General features: G+C 37.1%; 1 protein-coding gene and 2 long non-coding RNA genes across 3 annotated transcripts in view; 2 read left to right on the top strand and 1 right to left on the bottom strand.

The window, feature by feature from the left end:
- Positions 1 to 18,360, bottom strand: part of LOC127837590 (uncharacterized) — a 208,137-nt gene that overhangs the window by 33,807 nt on the left and 155,970 nt on the right. The window lies entirely within an intron of this gene.
- Positions 1,454 to 18,360, top strand: part of LOC127837618 (uncharacterized) — a 107,741-nt gene continuing 90,834 nt past the window's right edge. The window contains exon 1 of the long non-coding RNA XR_008029372.1: positions 1,454 to 1,579. This is a non-coding gene — a long non-coding RNA (uncharacterized LOC127837618). The remainder of the gene's footprint in view (positions 1,580 to 18,360) is intronic.
- Positions 15,358 to 15,847, top strand: LOC127837609 (uncharacterized). The gene is made up of 2 exons (XR_008029364.1): positions 15,358 to 15,545; positions 15,639 to 15,847. It is a non-coding gene; the product is annotated as an uncharacterized LOC127837609 (long non-coding RNA).

The raw sequence follows: 18,360 nt of genomic DNA on the forward strand, positions 1-18,360 counted from the left end.
AACACTTTAAACAATGAAGGCTGTATAATACCAAGTTTGATAAGGAATATTCTGTACTTATCACATTTTCAAAAACAAAATATTTATTCGAACAACTTAGAACCTTTTCGCAATGAAATTTCACCTTTTTTTTACTCAGCGTTAAGAGCTTAACAGTCCTAAGTGATTTGTAAAATAACTTAAATGATCAATTTACAGTATTAATTTTATATAAAATAATTTTCCTATATTGAAAATAACAATATTTAAAAAATGACACTTAGATCCTTTTGCAGTGAACAAATACTTTATTCAACTAATTTTTAAGAGCGAAAAAGGTGAAAGCGACATTCAGTGACTTGAAAAAAAAAATCACTTTAAGGCATTTATTTTAAATTTAATACTCTTAACATTTCTATAAAGTTATTTCTGCAAAATATATTTGGAAAAAAATTGCTCTAAACAGATAACCTAAATATATTGTTCTTATATCATTTAATAATACTTATCAATTTTATATATCAATTGACGTTATTTTATTCTTAATATTAATTTATTGCAGTTGTTTTTTGTCTTAACATTGGAGTGCACAAACGTATGCATTAAAATGTCTTAAACAAATAATGTTTTTGTTTTGAATTAACAACACACTAATCAAAAAAAGTTGTCGTAGTGAGTGTTTCCAACAATCAGTAACACGTTAGAAAAGGTGCATTGGTGAAACTTACGTGATAGACCCTTAAGTTTTTCATTCTTATTTAAAACCTTTTTCGGAATTTAAGGTTGAGTTTGAAATGATTTTTATCATTCTATCATTATTTGCGAAAATAATTTATGCTTTGGCAAATATTTGGCGTACTTTGTAGGCCGAAGCCATGTCATTATACATCAAAATTTATTGCAATGTTTAGTTAACAAATTTATATCTTTAATGATTTAAAATCATAAATATTAGTTTAGTACATAATTAGTTTTACATACAGTGAATGTGGCATGTCTTGACGGTCCAGACTTCCCGAAACTCAGTCGGACCTACGGACATGTCCGGCACAAAAAGTCAAGGGCTGATCGAAATTCTTAACTCGTCGGCCCAAAATGTCCGACACAAATATATTCGGGGTTACCCAAGAAATTAAAAGTATAAATAGAACATTGGCTTAATACGGCGGAATACGCACTTTGCCGATTTTGTGAAATACGAGGTAAATATCAACAATATATTGTGTACACACCGGTCTAACTGACAATAACGTAATGACGTCACCATCTATGTATAGAATATCAATAATGTGAAAGTTGTTAAATGTCTCAAAGCCTGAAAATTCAAAACGGGAAAAGATGACAACTTGCAAACGCCCGTGAGCTAGTGGAAAAAATACGAGGATAAGCGCCCCCTCGTAAATTCGTTGAGTCTTGAAAAACAGGCAGACCCATCGTCGGACACCCCCGGTCTATTCATTACGTTACTCTCCATAACTCAATGCCGACGAAACATCAATTATTTTCAAAATCCAAAAAGAAAAGAATGACTTGATCAAAGTATTGAGTGAAATGCCAGGGTTGAAGGCAATGCATGCTGCAGAACAACAGCTTTCTCCAAGTAATTCAAAATATTTTAATATTGCTCATTGTTTCATCAATTCAATACTTATTTACCACAGCCACTTTTTTCTTGTGTGCATTTTTGGTGCGGGATGCGGCGCTATATGATATGCCCGGAAAATGTTCTGACGGTTTAATAAGGGGGGTGGGGTTTTAAAAAAGACCCCCCCGCTAATTTTGCCGGGCGTTTTATTTTTCTGACAATAAGGCATTTGATCGCTACATGGATGGACATAAAATTTACATTACAATTTTTTGTATAAATAGCAGATGAATGCTTTACTGAGTCTAAGAACGTTCGTTCGCAAACATGTCGTTGTATCAGAGACTTCAATCGTTTAAAAACAGGCCTTCCCATTTCGGCGTGTCAAAGGAAGACCTGGCTAGCCAAGGGTTCATCTACGACACTTGTGTAATCTCCGAAAATATTGAGTGCGTTCGATGCGTGTTTTGCCATGTGCACATTTCCATTTGGAACATGGATAAAGAAGATGTAAAACTTAGGCATCGACAGCTGTGCCCCGTTTGCCCTTTTGTGTTCGATTGGGTCATGAACACAGAAGAAGAAGTGAAACTGAAACTTAGTCAGCGACGGTTTAGCCCTGCTTGTCCTTTTGACAATGAATCATTCGGTCGGTACTTACAAAATGAGTTTTCCAAGCTATATCAAAAAGCGAACAATGGAATTGCGAAAACAGAAAGCAATAACCAACGATGTTCAACGAAATCGGTTGATATCCTTCAAACCAAAGATAACCAAAATGATGACGAATACGATGATTACAGTGATTTCGATGACCTGCTTACGGCGAAAATTGAAAAGACTTGTACTCGTACCCGCCCCAATTCCTATAAAAAACAAACTGAAAAGCAACGTAAAAAGGCTGAACAAAGGCGTTTGCAAAGGCAACTTTCAAAACGAAGAACAAAAATACGCAATGCAAATCGAGATCAAAAACAAACATATTGCCAGGAAAAAAACGACGATGATAATTACACAACTCAAACAGTTTCCAATGATCGAGATGTAAAAATACATGATCGAAAAATGTGTTGGGTTTGCAGAAGCCGTGATATCGATGATATGATAGAAGATCAGTTTTTGCAATCTTACGAACGTTTTTTGGAGGAAAAATATAAAGAAGAATTCGACAATTGTTTTGCGGACGAAATCGGTGGCGTCGATGATGAAGAACAAAATCAAATTGAACGTGTACCCTATGTTCTATCGCCATATGAATATTTGATTGATAAAAAGGTGGAAGAAGAGGCCCACCATATTTATTTTTCTGATTATGAGGCATTCGATGAGGCATACGATCGATTGCTAATCAACGAACCAAAAGATATATACCATCAGTACGTAGCACAAGGATGGATATGAAAATCAACACATGCTTATCAACGACCCAAATTTATAGCATGTTTGTTCTGTTGTGTTCGATTGTATGTGTTAATAAAAAACCTTGAAACAATTTTGCGTGTTGTTTGTTATTTGAGTATGTTCTGAACAAATCACGAAAACACAAGCTATGATACAATACGTTTTATTGAGCAATCACGATGTGATACAATATTACTCATGGTAATTTTATTGGTATATCTAGTCATCGCGTGTGCGCTAAACATTTCAAAAACGTGCTCTGTTTCAAGAATATCTTTGGCAATATCTTTTGACTTTTCAACACCATGAAAATCAATTGCACCACATATCCAGTTTTCGACGTGAATGAAACTATACAATAAATCGAATCTACACAGATTTGCTTTCGTAGCAAGAACGTTCAGAGTTTCTTTTGTCACATCTTTGATCAGAAACGACCAAACTGAAAAGGTTTTCCTTGAAGTACAAGAGTCCATTAGCGCGTGTTGAATCTTGATTTTGCTTATGTTTGTTTTGCTGCAAACGAATTCAACAATTTCATCAAATAGACACATTATCAACTTCGTTGGTTGTAGAGAAGCTTTGAGTCTTGCGTACGTTTCGAATTGATGTGCAAAATGTTCTCTTGTATTTATTTCCACATGCTGGAAATCTGTCCACAGACACATAGGAATGCTATTTGTGGTGTAATCCATGTGAATGACTGGAAGACAAATAACTTCAATTCGTTTGTAGAAAATACTTATATAGGAACTTTCCAAAATGACAATGCATCAAAAACTCGTCATGTATATGTTTGTGCATATAGTTGCCCTGTTTTGTCCCATAGTTTTACAAACAAATGCGTTAGGACGTCCTAAACCAAATTTTTATGAACCGTCTTGTTTCAAGCATGTACAGAATACACCGATTGACGTTACGAATGGTTTATTTTATGTGTTGATAAACGTAACCTATGAGTATTTGTCATTATACGACGATGTCAAAGAAAATTTACAATTTTTCAACAAATGGATGCAAAACCCAGAGTTTAGTTTAGAAGGTCATGAGCAACAATGCAAATCCATAGGTCTATCTAGATGTCCGAACAAGAAAAAAGCGTTTTCAAAACCGGTATACAGTGTAGTTGATGGTTTTGTAGCGGGATCAATGTTTATCACTTACGACTTACCAAGTCTTTTAGTTAGATTGCAAATTGAGCCGAAAACGTACTCTATCAGTGAGTTTGTAGAATCTGTGTTTACTGAGATTTACACACACGCTTGGATACCTTTGTTTCCGTACAATTTTTCATTGACCTATGATGGAAGTGAAATTTGTGCAAATGGGATGCACGGTCATGCCTTCATCAGATTTAATACTGAACTGTGTACAACGTTCGGAACATGGTGCGATGTGAATTTAGAAGGTGCTAGTCCCGAGAAACAGGATCATGCGTTAACACGAATCAAAAATGCGTTATTGAAGAGAAAAATGAATGATTTGTCAGTCGCCAAGTATATCAAAGAATATGATCTAGGTTTGGAAATAATCCCTTCTAAGTCCAAAGAATTGCGAGACACAATTACACAAATAGAGCAAGAAATGAGTGAGATCCGCTTAAAAATCGATGATAAGTTCGACTTTGACTATGATCAATCTGACGAGGATAACTCTGACGAGGATAACTTTGATGAGGATTACTCTGACGATAATTTGGATGAAAAGCAAAGCGCTGAAAATGTACCAATAATCGATTTTTCTGACTTTTTTTTCAAAAACACTAAAGTTCTGTCAGTAACAAACAAACCTATCGTTGAACCTATCGTAAGCCAAAAAGTTCACGATATTCAAAATGCCAATACTTTCGTTAGCCAACAATTTTACGATATTCAAACTTCTACCAACAAGCCAAAAAACAAGATAAGTCCAACAGTTAAAAAAAATACTGTTGTTAACCAAACTTCTCACAAAATTCAAAATGCTCTTACCAAGCCAAAACTCACCGTTAGTCTGCCAGTTAAAAACGATAACATTGTTAACCAACAATTTCAAAATATGCAAGATGCTATCAACAAGCATAAAATGGGAATTAAGCACCACAAGCAGACCGTTGCAGAAGTATCTACGTATGGATTGCAAAATTGTTACTGCCTAACATGTAATCGTTCAACTACAATCGGTAAAGTACATAACAATCGTTGCTATTTCATCAACTTGGATTCATCATTCAAGATTTCCTCTAATACGCATTTTTCTCCGTTTCGTGAATACACACTCTTGATTATCAACGAACGTAATCATGCTTTACGTGCGATGCTAAGTCAAATAGTGAAACAAGTGAGTAACGAAGTTATTCTCGCGAAAAAGGCTTCATCATATCGACTTACTGTCTTCAGCACCAAAGATGGCACAACTGTTGATAAGATTTGTATGTCGTTATTCAGAAATACGTATCAAATTGAGAATTGTACCGAGAGCACGAATGCTGTGCTTATAGCGAGAAATGGTCATTTCATTCGCGTACCACAAATACAATTGGCTAATTTCACGTACTGCGATATTGGTGCTGTGAAAGCGGAAAATGGCAAATGTTTTCGGATTGATGCAAATTGTTCGCACTCAAGTATTGCGAGTGTTTACGATTTGGATGATAAGTTAGTTTCATATTTGGTTAGCATTACTCAGAACACTGCACACAATATGAGTGAGGCAAAGTTTCAAATAAAAAATATAGATGACAGTTCTGTCACATGCGAACACTTCATTGTGTACAACAAAAGGACGAACAGTGGACAAGAATGCACGTATGTCGATATGCGATCAAAGACCATTTCAATCGAAAAATGCAAACACAGTCCCACGATTTGCGAGGTTTTGTTGGGTAAAAGTACATTGAATGACGAACCGGGACTAAGAAAATTAACGTTTTGGGAAACTGTCGCTGTTTGTGTTGGTGGATTCATTGTGCTTGTGATAGCTGCTATTTGCTTCATAATTGTACTACACAGCATAGCTCGGCATAACGATACTGTTGTAAACAGTTAACATATATCAAAGCGTTTGTATCCGCTATTGTCATAACTCACAATGACTTCGTATGACAACATGTATACCATTGAACGCGAGAGCATTGGTAACACTCAAGAATTGTCCATCCACGTTTTTAAATGCATCAGTGTTTTGATCAATGAACAAGAACTGCTCGAAAGCATTTTTGAAACCATACTAGACGATATTGGAGACGAAAACGTGTTCATATTCGACTTGACAATCGAGTTTTGTTTCACAAAAGTTAGTAAAACTCTACATATCAGTCAGCTAAATTCGCAAAACTGTTCGTGTTTTGACATTACTTGTGCTATGCAGGAACACGGAATCAATTTCACGGTACCAGCTGATCTTCACGTCTCAGTAACAAAAAGCGTATAAACACATTTTTATTCACAATCTCGAAATATCGAAATTTGTATGGACTACAAAGTTAAACCATGTAACGGTGAGCGCTGCACTCTATGTTCTCAAATAAAGAGTGGAAATAGTTTTCAGTTTAAATGTGGTTTTGTGTATAAGGTGGAAGATGGAGAGAACTTGACTTGTAAATCAAAAGATGTTATATATGTCCTGAAGTGCAACACTTGCGGCGGTGAGTATATTGGCGAGACCGTTAATCTGAGAAAACGCATTCACACACACAACTCTCATATTCGAACAGAGCAGCATTATTGTCGAGCTACTGATCATTTGATAGAATGTGGGAAACACTTGTGCGATGTAAAAGAACGTTACACTGTATTCGTTTTGGAGACAGAGCGAGACAAGCATGTGCGTAAAGCAAAAGAGGCGTACTACATTCGATTATTCCAACCAATGATGAACAAGTAAGACGTGCATTATTTTTCACGCGTATATATATATAGCTGCAGCTAACAAAATAAGCACACTCGCAATCACTTTCTACGATGGCACAAGCAATGTTGACCTCGAGTTATGTTATGAAAACGAACAACCGAGAACGAATACAGCAGTTTGCGAACACTGTACTGAATCACGGCGTGAAAAGGAATTTGGTGTCTGAAGTCGAGTCAGGTGTCTTCTTGTCGCCTAACGATTATTTGAAGATAGAAGAACTTTCAGAGAAACTAAAACAGATTGATGCCAAACTAGCGCAGTACAAAAGCCTCAAAGTAAGAACGCAGAATCTGATAAAGGGCATCAAGAAAACAAAAAACCTGCAGAACGATGTTGTGAAGACTGTGAGCTCTAACGTTTTCGATCGAATTCCAATTGATGTGATTAACAAAATACTCGGTTCTGGGGAAGACGAAAACATGTTTGCGCTAATAGAGCGAATAAAATCTTCCAATGTTGAGGAAAAACGCAAATATGCCGATATCGACATCTCCGATACAGAAATCTCAGATACGCTAAACGATGATGAAGAGGAAATTATGAACGCTCTGGCTGTTAAGAGAATGCGAAAATCTGGTGAAAAAAAAACTGTTAAGAAACCGAAAAAGGAAAAAACAATACTCAGTGATCTAGAATTGAGCGATGATGACCAATGACTACGTTGTTGCAATATTGTATGATTATGTTGACTTGTGTGTGTTACATTTTTTGTATATGTTGTAAATAAATTGTATCAATGAACTGTAAACATTTGTTGCCTTATCAATGGATATTGACGAGGTTTTGATTGTTGACGAAGACGAACAGTTAGCACAAAACACCTACTTGCTTTCACCCATGTACTCTAGACATCACCACGAATGCTCGCTATGCATTTTTCAATACATAACAGAATATGAAGAACCAATACGAATATTCGAAAGCAAGCTAGTAGAAATGAACTCAAAACTCGGGTGTGGAATTCAAACGTGTGTCACAATGGTTCTCAATGAGTTCAAAGACGATGAACGCATGTCGTTGTTCAAAAAATTGACAACTAGCGAAATTACAAGCCATTTTGATTCAGTATTTGGCGATCCTATTTGTGGATACAACCGACTTAAAGCTTACAATTTTTTCTCTCTGTTCGACGAAAGTACAGTTAACAATTCCACATACATCAAGTTTATTTACGATACATACAAACATTCGAGAAACACGTCACTCTGTCCTTATTCGCTTTTAGGAGTTTATGTTTTTCTTGTTATGATTAACACTATAGGATGTGATTCCCAGCTCAAGAAAAAACATGACTTTTTGTGGATGTTCAACTGTCCATACAATCACAAATTACGGTTTGGAAAACTGCGATAAAAATCTATTTAAGGTTAGTTTTTCTATAGAAACACTCAAACCACACACAACCATGTCAACCATGTCAACCATAAACGTTAAAGATATTAAACGGGTCACTGACACCGAAGCCACTAATCGCTTGTTCACTAAACTGAAGTACGATATTGGTATTGAAATCTCTTCAAAGCTCATTCAGTCGCTTAAACAAAGCAAAGACAGGGTTGTATTTTATGTGGGCAAAGAACAAAAATCATACCCAGCAGCAATTGTGAAAATGTTCACTAACGTTAAGACAAATCATGTCAAGATTCAGCCGAAGTACAGTGTTCAAGAATTGATGAACGTGTTTGAAATTCTCATGAACCTGTCTGAGTACCAATGTAACGGTCTCACGCTAGATTACTCGGATTGGCAGTCAATCTCTAGTCTGGTAAACATGATCGAACTCGCTGAGCACCTAGGCATGACAGAAGTGGTGATGTTTCTTAAACGCATTCCACAACTTCTTACATTTCACAACAAAACCGCGTATGATAACGAATTGCTCAGAAGAGAAAACGAGTCTAAGGAAAACCAAAAACCAATGTCTGTCAACGAACCTAGCGAAAACGATGAAAAGCGGTCGAGAACTAGAAAGAGAAGCTTTACAAAGGTGTTCAGTCGTAGTCTGAGTCGAAAGCGCAGAGAAGAAAATGTTATGAACTAAATGTTGTATGTTGTTTGTTGTATGTTGAAAATAAAGAGCAAAAACAGTAAACTTGTGTGTTTGTTTTCTTCATGAAAGAAGATAAAACCCAAAACGTCAATATACTTGCATCTTCTCTATCAACTAAAACATAAAATTCATTTCAAAATTTTATTTCACGATACTATTCGAACAAATACACATACAAGTATACACTCATTGTCATAACTTCTGATCGGTCCAATGAATTGGTGTCCAACCAAACATTTCAGCTCCACACACAGCGCATTTGTTCCCGTTCATATGCATGCGCCAGCAACAGTTTACGCAAAACAAGTGCCAGCATGCTGTTACCACACAGGTTTTCTCGTCATTGCGACAAACTATACAAGTTCGTGAGTCTTTCACCGCTTGCTCTTTCTCCAGCTGTAGTTGAGCCATACGTTTTTTGCAGACTTTGCGATGACAGCAACTATTTGCTTGAAAGCATTCACGAAGTTCTTTCATAACCTGTATGTGTTCTTTTCGTATTTTTCTATAAGAAAACCACCATCGCAAGTCTTGAATACAGCTCACCGCTAGGATTGTAGCAACAATCATGGCTTCTTATTATTGTCAATTTTAGTCTTTTTGTGATCCCAAAAATCGGGGTTTCGTTCTTCAATGATGAATCGAATAAGCAAAATGCCAAGAAATAGAGTCGCGAACATCAACAAATGAAATGAAGCTTACTGTTTATGCTGCGCTTTTATATGCAAATTTTGTAACGATCTATTTCACAAACCGTTTCACTTTGTCTGTAAACGTTGCCACATTGGTCACATTTTAGAACATGGAGAACGTTCAATGCATATGCTTCAATGCTCGTTTGAAAACACCAGAGCAGAAACGTATACAGAAAAGAAAATGGAAAATCAAATCTCAATCTGCTGCGAATAAGTTGTGGGACATCATATCAAAGCATATGAGCATAATATCCACAGAGGAGCCTAGGGTGAAATTGTTTCGCATGTCAAAATCTGAAACATTTGAACCATATGCATTTTTTTCTCCTGACTATGAACCTCAACCCGAGTTCGATTATCAGATCAAAATCACATGCTTTGGACTAACAGTTCATTTGAATGTGTATGTAAGATTGGGTGAAGATGACGACGAGGACGACTTGATGCTTGTTATGGACAGACCAGACGATACAAAACTATTTTTCAACATTTTTGACCGCGATGGTGTGGTTGAGAAGAAACACGGTTTGCTTAAAACCAATGGTTCTGATATGTGCAAAGAAATCATCGATATGATTGGTCTCAAAGACATTAACGATGAGTATGAATTATTCGAAAATTTGGCTTCGAACATATCGTTATCTATAGAAAGTGAAGTTGAATGTGAATGCGATACTGAATAAAACAACTTAACACACATTTGTCTGTTTCTACTTTTTATTCAACAAACTCGCTTACAATACTGTACAAACGATGTCCATTTGCCAGGTTGATTTGCAACCCAGTCAGTAAGTCTATATTTACGGAACACGTCTTGAATCTTGACCAGGTGGTAGAAGCCTTCAAGGTTGTATTTCGATAGTTCATTCACGACGGCCACAAACAAAACAAATGCAGTCACAAACACATCCCAGCTCAAACCACTGTTCAGCTTTTGTTCAAGCAATTCGGCGAAATAGTCTTCATCAAAACAAGCTATGGTCAGTTCATCTTTTGTAAGAACATGCATCGTAACAGTGCTATTTACAACCAAAATCACACATTCGACGATGTCACAAAGAGTGTCATTTGAGTCCTCAAACTGCTTGCATTCCAAGTAATTTGCTACCATCGCAGCCACAAACTCACAGCTGAACATTTTTTTACGTTATGACAACTACTGACTTTGCGTGAATGGTTTTATACTCGAGTTAGGCGCTTGTTATTTGAACTGTTGTAGTAGTTTGTAAACGTCTAGATTGAAATCCTTGCAACACATACGCAATAACTATAACTATAACCAAAGAAACAACCACAAATGTTAGTGCAATAAATAAGACCCAAAAGCTGTTTATTTTGGAATCATCGTCACTCGGTGAATCCAGTCCCATACCAGGAATTCTAATCTGACACAGAGTTCGTTTTGTTGTACAATCTTCATACGAAATAGATTTTTCATTCACGTCGATATACAAGCACGTATTGTTCTCATCATATGACACTCGCGAATAGACTATCGCGTAATCGTTTAATTCGAGCGTTTCGTTCAGACTGTCAATTTTGAACATCAAATTTTGAGATATTGCATTCACCTTCGGGTCGTGCGTTCTGTTAATCAGATAGTCAAAAGCGTTTTGAAACTCTTCTTCTGTTTGCAGCACTGCTGGTAAGCACTGGCCATCTTCATTCACCACGAAACAAGTTTTAGGAGATGTGATCGACGCTGCTGCGTTTTCGTCAAATGAACATGTCTTGTACGCACGCGGATTGAAAGGTGACACAGTCACAAACTCTCCTCGATCCGCTTTTAACAGCGCTACGTTAGCCGTTTCGCATGAAATGCCCAAATATTTTCGTTTGAACAAATGAACGCATTGAGCAGGCCTATCTTTGTTGTTGAACAGCGCTATCTTGATAGAACCTTGGATGTTGTTTAAAATAAATTCGTTGCTTACTTGAGTGAAAACCGTTTTTAGATGAATGTTTTTATGTCCAAAAATGACCACATCGTATGCATTATAGTCGGTTCTGTTTACAGTTTTACGTACATTGACGTTCGTTGAAAACTGGTTTCCAACTTTGAACTGTTGCTCAATACTGATAAAGTAGCAAGATCCATCATATATTTTACCAATACTTTTAGTCGGATCACACACATTGCAATAACAGTTTTGTAAACCGTAAGAAGAAACGCTTTGAACTGTTGTGTCTGCGCGGACAACAATGAAAAAACACAAAATGATAAACGCCCGCATGCTTGGCTCAGAACATCAAGAATGACAAGATCCGTTTGTTTAAGTGTGTTTTATATTTATTTTAGTTCTTATGATCTTTTTATTACGTACGACATAAATCCTATTATTCCAAAAACGATTGCAAACACGACTAGAATGCAAAACACAACGTCGACAGATCCTTTTTCGCCATGTTCGTTAGCCTTTGTGGTTGTTGAGCCATTGGTGGTGATATTACCACTCGTTATGTTATCGATTTCACTGTAGTTCTGTTGTGTGCTAGTTTTGTTTGCAACTCTCGATGTGGTTGTTGAAGAAACACTTTGAACTGTTGTGTCTGCGCGGACAACAATGAAAAAACACAAAATGATAAACGACCGCATGGTTGGCTTAGAACATCAAGAATGACAAGATCCGTTTGTATAAGTGTGTTTTATATTTATTTTAGTTCCTGTGTTTTTTTATAACGTTATACACAAATCCTATTAGTCCAAGAACGATTGCAAACACGGCTAGAATGCAAAACACAACTTCGATTATAACAAGGACAGATCCTGTTTCGCTATTTTCGTTAGCCTTTGTGGTTGTTGAGCCATTATTTGTGATATTACCACTCGTTATGTTATGGATTTCACTGTAGTTTTGTTGTGTGCTAGTTTCGTTTGCAACTATCGATGTGCCAAGATCGCTATTTTCTTCAACCTTTGAGGTTGTTGAACCATCGCTAAGGGCATTGACAACTGATGTGTTATGTTTTTTACTTAATGTTTTAGTGGTATTTTCGTGTGCAACTCTCAGTGTTGCTTGCGTGCTTTTTTTGTTAACCTTTGTGGTTGTCGAACCATTGTTAGGGATAAAAGCAAGCGTTGTGTTTTCCATTTCGCTGTTTGTGTGTGTGTCAATTTCGTTTGAAACTGTCGATGTGACGAGCTCATTATCGGTACTGCGTTTTTCGATGTCTGCAACATGATTAGATGTATTGTCTGGTACCAAGAACCGCGATAGAGAATCAGTAGCTAGCATCCTACCTATATTCGCGGTCAAAATCAAAAAGAGTTTGCCTTTGATTTGGAAACAAAACCTGTCCCTGTGATTATCAATGGTCAAATAATTGTCTTTCACGCCCAAAATTTTATTAATGACTTTTCGTATGGCCTCGAGAATATCATATTGCGTTGTGTACGTTCTCTCAGGAATATATACAATTTTGCGTAACTTTTCTAGCGCATCATCATAGGAAACGATCGAGAATTCACCATTGTATATACCCAGATCGCGCTCTGGCGATTTTTTGAAGCAGTTATCGTTACAGCTACATAGAGACACAAACAAGACAAATAGTATGAAACGCAACATTGCTGGTTTTTATTTCATTCATCTAACAAAACACATGTAATAGCTATATAACAAAAAATATGAACTTAACAGACTACAACACAAAATCTGCAGGAATGTACAAAACGAGGCCGTTTGTCAGCAATTCCTTTGACACACAAAATGCGACAAAGTTTGGTGGGATGTGAATGTTGGGAATGCATGTTCTAACCGCTTGAGAGAGAATATCTTCGTGTTCTTCGTTTTGACACTGATTGATGAAGTAAACCTAACATGGGTCTTTTTCAGGTAACATTTCGCTAACGGGCATTGGGGCTTCTTGCACCTCTTGTTCTGGGGTGAACGTTTCCACGATTTCTTCTTTCACGACTGCCAAATCGACCGGCATACTGATTATCTCGTTTTGCTCCGAACACGCCTTCTTATCAGAACAAGGCAAGTCATTCCATGTTTGTTCTTGTGTTTTGCAAAGCATCTTTTTGGGGAGACTGGACTGATCCTTTGAATGTTCAGCAAATTTGCGTTTACGATTAGGAATAGCATTGACTAATCTACCTTTTCCCCCATCGATCAGCTCCGTTTCAATGTGAAGACTGTTGATGTGCTTGCGGTACAAAGGATGCATCACAAACAAAACCTCTAACGCCTGACACAAATTTGTATTTGGATATCCATATTTTGGTTGCAGTGAGTATACGTTAGCATTCATCTCTCTCATTTCGATGCCAGTTTGCAACGCTTCGTATATTTCACCACAGCTTCTCACAATTTTCAGACCTATTGTGAGCTCTTTCTGTGTACTGACAAGCTGAAAGTTTTTACTCGGTAGCACTCCTTTTTTCACCAATATTTCCACGATATCATTTTCCGAACAATCGAGTAATGTCATGACTGCTCGAAAGTAGGTGTTCAGCTTCAATCGTATCTGTGTCCTTTACAAAGATAGGCAAGTGGATTTCACCGAATAGACTTTGCTAAACTCCTCGATTCCGTGCAACTCCAACACTGGTATTATGCATATCGGCAGTCTGTAGTTTAACGTGGGATTCGACTGCATGTATCTACCCTTCTTTATGCGCTCGTTTAGAGTTGCGAAATGTTCTGGTACTAATGTTTTCAATATTTTGAAGTAGCACATATCAATCTTTTCATCGGCAACAGAAAACATCAAGTCAACATATCGTTCAAACGCAGCTAGTGTCGGTTCATCGAGAAACACATGGTCCAGCGTTGGCTTGTAGTTCAAGTAGTCATACGGACTGTTAGTTATCGACGTAAAACGCAGTCCCTCGACATCTGTGAAAGGACATGTAACGCTAAACATGTACTTCTTCTGGTGACCATTCGCATTGAAATTTCTTTTCTCGCGAATGAATTTTTCGCACAATGTTTGGACGAACATGTTGTCGCTTCGGTTGTCAGATTGTAAATGAGACGCATTGAATAAGTTGCATGGCTTTATATACAACCCGTCATGTTACAAAGTTAGTGTTAAAAGCTTGAAAAAGTTGGTTTTGAAAACAGATATGGCTCGTTGCATCGAAAGGAAAGGCGAAAGCAAATTAAATGCACTCATCAAATCAAACCAACCCGAGTTGCTAGCTACACACATTAATCGAAACTTTGGTTTCGATTCATCGTGTTACATTGTTATCAAAGAAAAACATGTTTTGCCTGTTAATTTCACACAAACAGATTTAGAACAAGTTGTCATTCATAAATCAAAATCTGAATTCATACAGTTTGTGAAGCTCAGGTTTAGTGATTCTAAAAGCAATGGGTTTGATTTTCTGCTGTGTGAACAGACCGATTACGAAGATATCTACGGCAATGAGGTTCATCAGTGTCACCTTTATTTTTCAAACACATGTACCAAAGATATGGCAGCTACAAGCTATAACTTGACAAACGCGTTGAGTATGATTGGAGTACTTACATTTTCAAAGCATACGCATGACAAACTGGCTTCGTGTCTAATCAAACGTTATGGTCAAACACTCGTACCCAAATGCACCACTGAATTTTGGAACAAACAACTTGACTCATTTCGCACAAAAAATATTCGTGATAAAATAGATAAGGTCTCACAACAAGATGACTCAACAACACTTCGTGATGAAATTGAGCGTTTGGTGCAAACAAAGTACAACTTTGTTTCTTGTCAATACAATACTGCAAACAAAATTCTCAATATTCTGTACACGAACACAAGTGACAACAACTTTGGGTTAGTGGTTCTCAAACAGTCGCTGAATATAAAATGCGCTACATGACTATTGATTCAAATCATTTTTGATTTAAACACCAAAGCGACAACATGTCTGTACCAGCAAATAAATTTCAAGTTCCACAGACTGAGAATTGGGACTTAGAAATAAGCCAGTCCGAGATGAAAAGTAAGTTGTGTTGATAAGATATTGTGTTTTCATAGCAGTTTTTATTGTAAGCATTGTTCATTTAGTTGTTAACTTTTGCTTTTTCTGTTTCAGAAAATACCAGCATCGGGGTGGTAACTCCAAAAACGAAAACCGAAGACTGGGAAGCTGAAATTGCGGTGGCGAAACGTCCTCCATTCTTTCTCAGCGTGGGCAAAATAACACAGCGACGTATAAACCGAATGCACCGATGCTGGACCTGTCACTGCGTGCCTGTCAATTGTCGATGTGCAAAATATTGAATAAACTTGTTGAAACGTTAACATGTGTTTGTTTGTTTGGTAGAAAATGTTATATAGGTAGTAACTTGAAAATTGATTCTATACACCTAAACAATGCTAGCCGTTGAACTCAAAGATTTGGGATTTTTTCGACATATGTTGCGTTTGAATATTGAAAAGTGGAACAAAGCTGTCGAAATGTACATCATGGATCTCTATCCAGATGTGAAGTTTACATTTTCGACGCGAGATCAATGTTGGAAAGCGACAGATACGGAAATTGTGTACTATGTCGATATTGAGGTTATTCTGATCAATCCGAAATATGATTTGTGCTGGACACACCAAGATCCCACAAAACGACTTCAAACCATTAATGGGATTTTGTTGAGCTCAAAAGCCAAGAGAACAAAACTCGTAACGTTTGACCAAGAGTATTTTTGAGACAAAAAATGTATAAAGATGTTGAAATAACCAATTGCATGTGTAATATAATATCATATCATATCATGGATGATACCGACGCTTTTTGCACGAATGAAACAAGTATGTTTATGAACAACTATATCGACAGACTGAAAACGTTTGAGCATTGGTCTCCCCAAATACAACCAAACAAATACCAGCTTGCTTCTTGCGGGTTGTACTACTTGGGACAACACGACCGTTGCAAATGTTTTCGTTGTGGCATTGTGTTGTATCATTGGAAATCTACAGACGATGCGTTCTTGGAACACCATAAACATTCACCGAATTGCCAGTTTTTGCGAATGGTGGGTCCAGGAACAAGACTATTGATAGACACATGAGTAGGTTTTGTATGATCGTGTTGTAAATAAATATCATGAACCGTTCAATTCGTTTTGTTCTTATTCTTGTAGTAACATATACTTATTCGTGCAACTACCAAACGCAGAGTTGAAAAACAAGTACTATTGTGTGCACGAATGTTTGATTTCGCTATTGCGTTAGTTATTGATATAACCCAGTGTCGTATGTTTTCTCAAACTATATTATCCAACTCTAATCAAAGCAAATACAAACAACTATGTATATGTAGTTTCAAACGATTTTATTCTGCAACAATCAATATTTCAAACATTCAATCTTTCGCAACAACAACGTACAACAGTTTACATAGTCCACTAGATCAGCCCACATAGTCCGCTCGATCACAGATGCAAAAGCCTCACTCCTCTGTTTTGGCCGTAACCCTGAATTTCGCCACACCATTCGCAGCGATCGTCGATCCGCGTACATGACACACAGCCGAGGGCCTCGCATCTACGGCAAAAGTTCACCATCGAAAAAAAGTTTTTGCACCTATGACACACAATCACTAACGTAGTGTCATACACAGTTGGCAGCATTTCGCCCATGCTCTTAATCCATCTGTTACAAGCTGCTTTGTTGTTTCCAGCTGACGAGGTATTCTGTCTTTCTAACCACGCTCGGTAGCTCCCGCTCTCTTTTACACTTAACATCCACCTCTCGCATGCTTTTCTATCAGTCATTGTGCGTGTTGTTATCTCTGTGTCAAAATACGAAATGATTCAAACACGAGCGATTCGCCTTTTATAGCCTGCCGTTTTTCAGTTCAACGCTCATTCAAGTTGACACAAATATGTGTATCAACAAGCAAACCCCATTGGAAGTCTGTCTTGGTTAGAGTACCTATAGTATAGATACAAAACTCTTTACAAAACGCATCACTGCATATGTTATTCTGTTTCAGTTCAGGTTTTTCTGATCAGTGCCCATAAGGGTATATTTGAGAATTTTGATAAAAATCCCACATTGCTGGTTATGGTTGAGAATGATGGAAAAATGTATTTACACAAAAAGTGGAAACTTTTGCTATTTTTGCAGGCATGACATTGTCTGTTTACCAGATTTTATTTGAATGCCCCTTACAGTGTGTGCAAACTAGCAAGCACAACCACAAGCCAATTTTCGGTTCAGATTTGTTTTATTCGTGTCTATAGTAGAGTATATGAGAATTTTTATACATGGCTCTCATAACTGGTCTGATGCAAAAAGAGATTGCCATTCCGAGCGCATATTACAGTGTGTGTGTGACCTTGCAAGCACAACCACAAGCCAATTTTTTGTTCAGATTTGTTTTATTTGTCTATATGAATAAGAAGATGAGAATTTTCATACTCGGCTTACATAACTGGTCTGGTTCAAAAAGAGATTGCCATTCCGAGAGCCTATTACTGCTAGCAAGCACAACCTTCTACTTGTCTGATTGTGTGAAATGGCAGTTTTCAGTATTTTCAGATTCTTTCACTCACAACTCTATGTATAATCATATAACACAAAAACACAAATGTAAGGTTTAACATAGATTTTATTGATAAATTGCTAGCCAAACATGAAATAACCTGGTCCAAAACAACCAGTGTGACAATCATATGGTATTTTGCATTTCAAACAAACAATTTGTTCACCAGTGTTAGCACTTACAAATTCCATGTACTTTGGAAAGCAATTTAGACAACAAAACCCGTGCCCACACTTCTTGCTGAACACTCTAGGTGGATTGCTTTCAA

Source organism: Dreissena polymorpha, chromosome 7, assembly GCF_020536995.1.
Source record: "Dreissena polymorpha isolate Duluth1 chromosome 7, UMN_Dpol_1.0, whole genome shotgun sequence".
NCBI classification, from domain to species: domain Eukaryota; kingdom Metazoa; phylum Mollusca; class Bivalvia; order Myida; family Dreissenidae; genus Dreissena; species Dreissena polymorpha.